Below are 7,467 nucleotides of genomic sequence, written 5' to 3' on the forward strand. Positions count from 1 at the left end.
ACCTAAACACACATTACATTATTGTCCCGTCACGTTGTCACCCTATTTTATATACCAGACTACCCTATATCTAGTAAATACTAGAGCATTCGCCAAGGTACAGGATAGTTCTAGAAAATAGGTGGCGCCACACCAGTCACGTGACCTCGATGACGCAACAGTACATTTTAATTTTGTGTATTTTTCTACGGTAAACAAAACAAGGCAGCTGACACAGTAAAGTTTCATTAGAACTCCTGGTATATTTCACTAATAAGGAATACAGTGTTACAAGTTCTCGTGGAGTTAAGAACACTTACCTTTACAATTAAGTCCTTGATGGATTATCCCGTACAGCAAGGAACCACAGTGGTCACAAAATGTTGGACTTGTGTAGGTGTGCACCAGAAAATGATGTTTCGTTCGAATATCCTGTCAAAAAAAAAGGGTAGAGGGTTTAGTGCACAAGAAAAATGTTGTTATTTTATGTTTGTGAACATTGACTGTTTTGATAAAAATACTAAGCATATGTTTGAAGAAACAAAACTAAACATATATTTTATGTTTGACGAGACAGTTTTCCATTTTAAAGCAAATATCTAACAAAAATGGCACATTTATTCCTTCCATTGTTGTTTCTGTCTACTGAATTTCTATCCAATCATTTGAGTCCCCCTGTTGCTCAGCAATAAGCTTAAAATACACCTGTTCAGTTGTATATTAATGTAGGAAGTTATACACCTGTTCAGTTGTATATTAATGTAGGTAGTTATACACCTGTTCAGTTGTATATTAATGTAAGTAGTTATACACCTGTTCAGTGTATCTTAATGTAGGTAGTTATACACCTGTTCAGTTGTATATTAATGTAGGTAGTTATACACCTGTTCAGTGTATATTAATGTGGGTAGTTATACACCTGTTCAGTTGCATATTAATGTAGGTAATTACACACATGTTCAGTTGTTTATTAATGCGCGTAAAGACAAGAAAGGGATAGAAAAAAAGGGGAAAAAGAATGAATAACAATAATCCATTTTTACTCTTAAGCTACTATTCACATAATAAGGCATATTCATGATGTGTTTATGAGGATATGACACAGAAAAGCAATGTTTAGACGACAGAAAAGCTTTAAAAACTAGGTTATAGCTCGAAGGGAACCAATGTTTAGACGACAGAAAAGCTTTAAAACTAGGTTATAGCTCGAAGGGAACCAATGTTTAGACGACAGAAAAGCTTAAAACTAGATTATAGCTCGAAGAGAAGCAATGTTTAGACGAAGAAAAGCTTTAAAACTAAGTTATAGCTCGAAGGGAACCAATGTTTAGACGATAGAAAAGCTTTAAAACTAGGTTATAGCTCGAAGGGAACCAGTGTTTAGACGACAGAAAAGCTTTAAAAACTAGGTTATAGCTCGAAGAGAACCAGTATTTTGACGACAGAAAAGCTTTAAAAACTAGGTTATAGCTCGAAGAGAACCAATGTTTAGACGAAGAAAAGCTTTAAAAACTAGATTATAGCGCGAAGAGAAGCAATGTTTAGACGACAGAAAAGCCTTAAAACTAGGTTATAGCTCGAAGGGAACCAGTGTTTAGACGACAGAAAAGCTTTAAAAACTAGATTATAGCTCGAAGAGAAGCAATGTTTAGACGACAGAAAAGCTTTAAAACTAGATGACTTACAAGGAAGGCCTAGGAATTCAGATTCAATAAATACATTAGTTTCATAACGTAATTTTGGTGTGGCTTGACAATCACTGTTAGATGACTTACAAGGAAGGCCTAGGAATTCAGATTCAATAAATACATTAGTTTCATAACGTAATTTTGGTGTGGCTTGAGAATCTCTGTTAGATGACTTACAAGGAAGGCCTAGGAATTCAGGTTTACTAGATATATTTGTTTCTTAACGTAATTATAGTGTGCCTCAACTGTCTGTATTCTCTGTGAGGTAGGTTAAAAGGAAAATCAAGGAAGTAAAATTTATAGCAGTAATCTAATTCAAAAACTGTTTCAAAACGTTCCATAAAGAAGATTTAAAAGTGAATATATGAATAACGTTGAAAAATTAAAGTACTTGAATCACTCTATGCCGTTCGTTGCTAAGACTTACAACTATTTTAGGCCTTACATACACTTGTGATTATCTTGACACTGTAAGGAATGCTACTGCAATGGGAAATGTCCTCTTCATGTTGCAACTTTCAGTTAGTAGAATAAGATACCTTGTTTATCTGTTTCCTTGGCGCCTAGGCTCCACGTTGGCGCTGTAAGATTTTATTTCTATTGTTCTGCCAGTCGAGAGACATGAAAGGTTAGCGGGCTTGCTGCTTACTTGTAACATAAGTGAAGTTAGTAGAAGGTTGATATTAACAGGTGTAAGTGCATCTTTAATCTCACCTGAGACTCAGGATGTGGAACATCATTAGCAGAAGCAGAACCACAGGTTTGCATAAATAAATAAATTAGTTCTTACAAGATGAGAAACGTAAAGCTATTCATATTGATTTTTAACATTTCTACAGATGCAGTGGTGAGTTTGAAAGTATCATTTACTGAGGTTTAATAAATACCCTACGTTGCTATCTCCCGCTTCTAAATTAGTTAAACTAATATATTGAATATATGATAATACATAAAATATACTGGTTATTATGGGAGTATCTTAAAGATATGCTAGATAAACTTCTTTCCATTACACTAGTTATTATAGGGATATCGTGAAGATACACCAGATAAACTTCATTTGATGACACTGGTTACTATGGGGATATCTTAGAAGTTATACCAGATAAACTTCATTCCATTACACTAGTTTTTATGGGGATATCTTAAAGATATACCAGATAAACTTCATTCGATGACACTGGTTATTATGGGGATATGGTGAAGATATACAAGATAAACTTCACTCGATGGCACTGGTTACTATGGGGATATGGTGAAGATATACCAGATAAACTTCACTCGATGACATTGGTTATTATGGGGATATGGTGAAGATATACAAGATAAACTTCATTCGATGGCACTGGTTACTATGAGATTATCTTAGAAGATATACTAGATAAACTGTTTGATGACACTGGTTATTATGAAGATATCTTGAAGATATACTAGATAAACTCCGTTTAATCACACTGGTTGCTATGGCAATATCTTGAAGATATACCAGATAAACTTCTTTCGATGACACTGGTTATTATGGTAATATCTTAAAGATATACCAGATAAACTTCATTCGATGACACTGGTTATTATAGGAATATCTTAGAAGGTATACTAGATAATCCTCATTCCATGACACTAGTTATTATGGGGATATCTTAGAAGATATACCAGCTAAACTTCATTCAATGACACTGGTTATTATAGGGATATCTTAAAGATATACTAGATGAACTTCATTCCATTACACTGGTTATTATAGGGATATCTTAAAGATATACTAGATGAACTTCATTCCATTACACTGGTTATTATGGGGATATCGTGAAGATACACCAGATAAACTTCATTCGATGACACTGGTTATTATGGTAATATCTTAAAGATATACCAGATAAACTTCATTCGATGACACTGGTTATTATAGGAATATCTTAGAAGGTATACTAGAGAATCCTCATTCCATGACACTAGTTATTATGGGGATATCTTAAAGATATACCAGATAAACTTCATTCGATGACATTGGTTACGATGGGGATAGCTTAAAAGATATACTGGATAAACTTCATTCCATTACACTGGTTATTATGGGAATATGTTAAAGATATGCTAGATAAACTTCATTACATTACACTAGTTATTATAGGGATATCGTGAAGATACACCAGATAAACTTCATTCGATGACACTGGTTACTATGGGAATATCTTAGAAGTTATACCAGATAAACTTCATTCCATTACACTAGTTTTTATGGGGATATCGTGAAGATACACCAGATAAACTTTTCGATGACACTGGTTACTATGGGGATATCTTAGAAGTTATATCAGATAAACTTCATTCGATGACACTGGTTACTATGGAGATATCTTAAAGACATACTAGGTAAACTTCATTTGATAATACTGGTTACTATGGGGATATCTTAGAAGAATTTGATTCACTTCATATCATAGTACTGGTTTCCATGGAGATATTTTGACAAAGTTACTTGAAAAGATCACCAGTTTCACATGTTTTCTCTCTCTGATAATATGATAATAGTCAACTTTGGAATCCCCTAAAGTTTCTAGAATCTCAACGTGTATCGTTCAAGGAGTTTAGAGTGAACGTAAAGTGAAAGCAACCGCCAGTCTACCAGCAATCTGTTTATTGGACACCATCGAGACTATATTAAGCTATTTGTTGTTTAGCTTTATAAACAGGTTAATAAATATTAGTTGTCAAGCAAATAATTATTATCGTCCTTATATGAAACAAAGAAATTAGTTGAATGAGGTTAGTGATTTTGTTGTCATATAAGTTCTTTGTTTTAGAATCAGTTTTCAAGCCACTCTAATTTTTTTGTTTGTTTTATACTTTTCGGTCAAATCCGCCCCTAATGTTGAACTGATAGACTAGAGAGAAGGCACGTAGTCAACAGCAACCACCGTCGAGTCTGGGGTTACTTCTACCTAACCGAATAGTTGGGTTTAACTGATACTCTTATAGCGTAGCCACTGTGGCAGAGTGTAGAGCGATTTTTGGGCAGCAACGGGGCACGGACCATGAACACTTGAATTCATAGTTTGGACTCACCAACTACTAGGCCACACGAAATAAAGAAGTGGAATAACTTTGAACTACAAATATAAATCTTTTTCCAGTTCAAGTGTTTTCTGGCCTAAACACTGACGAATGTTAATGTAGTAACGTCTTTTAATTACTAATGTTTCAACTATTTAATTTAGATAATTCAGCAGAGACAACTATTTCTAGGACGAGTTACTGGCCATATTGTGATAATCAAACAGGTGAAACCAGAGTTACTGACCATGTTGTGATAATCAAACAGATGAAACCAGAGTTACTGGCCATGTTGTGATAATCCTTAGAGTAGAAAGTAATTAAACCAATCGGTTATTAAAAATGACTGATGAAATATACGATGTATATAAGGACATATTTTCATTCGTGGGGGTTATATTAATCGATTTGTTGAAGATGATGCTTTAAAATCCGGCTACAACAAAAATAGAAAACAAAACATTGGAATCTCAGAAACTTACAAATTTCACGTTGTTACTTGTTCACAGAGTTTGCTACGGAAACGACGAAACAAGTGTTTTGTTTTCTTGCTAAATCAACTTGAATCAGACGTGATTTTAATATAATGATCAAATAATCAAAAGAGCAAACACAGTTGAAACACAAGTTTTGAATACAAGAGAAGCATTTTAGTAAAAACTACTTACATCGGTGTCCACTCCCTTATCTGCTCCCGGACACTTAAAGTTCACGAACACGTGACATCTTTTGTGGACGACGAAGCTACAAACTAAACACAAAATTATGTTACCAAGTGCTTTATTTTCTCTTATACATCAAAAGTTATGTCAAAGAAGTCAGAATCTAAACACAACCTATGTATTTTCTTTTATAGATCCCACGTTATCTTATGAACAACAAAATTTGAACTTAAAAACATCCATGTTATAATACTATTTCTGTTCTCTTATAGATTGTAAGACATTTTATACAGAAGTCATAACCTAAAGCCATGTCACAAAGCTTTTTTTTTTACTTTTACTAAACTAAATTTTCTATTGAGCAACGAAGTCAGAACCTAAACACAGACTGATATTTCGGAACTCTTTCTTTTCCCTAACAAATCTGAAATTAATATACTGAAAACGATGCTGGAAATCAAGCACAAATTTATATTAAAACTGTTTTTAAACTTTCCTTTTCAGACTATTTTATGGAATAAATCTAAGAAGTGTGTGTGTGTCGTTTCATGTTCCAAAATTCGTGGTTTTATGTTATATCAGATTTTATGTTATCAAAACTACTTTTGTTTACAAGTCCTAAGTAAAGTGTTGGTGTTGTTTCTATAACAACACGTCCAAGTTTAAGTAATCTATATGAATTATTTCAGTATGTAAAAACAGTGTGTAGGCTTTCAGTAACATTGAGGAAGTTACGCAATTTTGTGACAGAATTTTTCATGTCTGTTTGGTGTCATGAATTTAATGTTAAAAATACTATAAATGCATAGAAGAGGAAGGGGGAAAAGAATTGCTTTAAACTATAGGTGTTGTACTGTGACATCTGTTAGTTTCTTGACTGTGTTGTTGTTACTTTAGAGGGGATTAACTGCACTTTAGAATGATTTGATATGAAAATGCAGTGAAGTGTTCCCGCGTCGTGGCGCCACCTATATTTTCACGACGAATTCCTCGACTATTTGATAATGTAATAAATGTTGCCCCGGGTAAACATATTGTTGGAAGGATATACAAAGCGTGGTCACAAGTAAATAGACACCACCTTTTCAGAAAAAAAATGAAATTTTTCAGTCATATTCACATGAATTGATATATTTATAATTTAATTAATATCTAGTAGATCTTCCTTTCGCTTTGTGGAGTTCGTTGATCCTTTGGGGCATCGTGAGAGTCATCTCGTTAATTTTAGATTGTGGGATTTTCGGCCCACTCTTGCTTCAAAACTTGGAGTAGATCGCTCTTCGAAGTTGGTTCTTTCGGTTGTTTCTTGACTTGCCGGTCGAGTATGGCCCATAGGTTTTCGATGGGGTTCATGTCAAAAGATTGGCTCGGCCAGGGCAACTTCTGGATACCATTTCCTTCCTGCCACTTTTGGGTGTTTCTAGCAGTGTGACACGGTGCTCCGTCTTCCTGGAACAACGTTGTGTTCTTGTCCACGAAACCCGAGGAATAAAGTGGCAAGAGTCCTTCCTCCAATATTTCGACGTATTTCGCAAAATTTATGTTGCCAACGCACTCCACTAGGCTCGATCTCCCACCAACCCAAACAGCTCCCCAAACCATCACGCTGAAACAACCATGCTTCTCAGTTGGCTGCAATCTGTTGAGCCAAAACTCTTGGTGAGGCATTCTTCAGACCCATATCCTTCTACTGACCGAAAATTGAGCGAATCTTGATTTGTCTGAGAACAGTACGGTCTTCCAAAAGTTCTTTCGTCTGACTATGTTGGCAGGTCTTAATAAGGGCTTCCGTCTAGCTGCTCTGCAACGATAACCCCAATCTGTGGAGAATCCCACCAACTTTGGCCACTTCTGCAGTCGTTAATCTGGGATCCATTTCGATGCTCCTCTTGACAACCCTTTTTGTCCTCTCCGATGTACCAGGACGACCCGGACGCTGCTCAGTTGTTTCCTTGTTGTGTTTCCTGAACTGCACGAGGATTTTGTAGACAGACGAAAGCGGGGTTCCAAAATTCTGCGAAATTTGCCGCTGACTTATTCCACCATCTGCTTGACCAACTATCCTTCCTCTAACAAACTCTGAC

At 35.2% G+C, this 7,467-nt stretch overlaps 1 long non-coding RNA gene across 1 annotated transcript in view; it reads right to left on the reverse strand.

Annotated features, from left to right (window-relative positions):
• Positions 1–299: 299 nt before the first annotated feature.
• The window catches only part of LOC111089456, an 8,879-nt gene continuing 1,711 nt past the window's right edge, over positions 300–7,467 (reverse strand). Inside the window, exons 2-3 of the long non-coding RNA XR_002613734.1 lie at positions 5,390–5,472; positions 300–411 (exon numbers count right to left, since the gene is read on the reverse strand). This is a non-coding gene — a long non-coding RNA (uncharacterized LOC111089456). The remainder of the gene's footprint in view (positions 412–5,389; positions 5,473–7,467) is intronic.

Source organism: Limulus polyphemus, unplaced genomic scaffold (genome assembly GCF_000517525.1).
Source record: "Limulus polyphemus unplaced genomic scaffold, Limulus_polyphemus-2.1.2 Scaffold6305, whole genome shotgun sequence".
NCBI classification, from domain to species: Eukaryota; Metazoa; Arthropoda; class Merostomata; order Xiphosura; family Limulidae; genus Limulus; species Limulus polyphemus.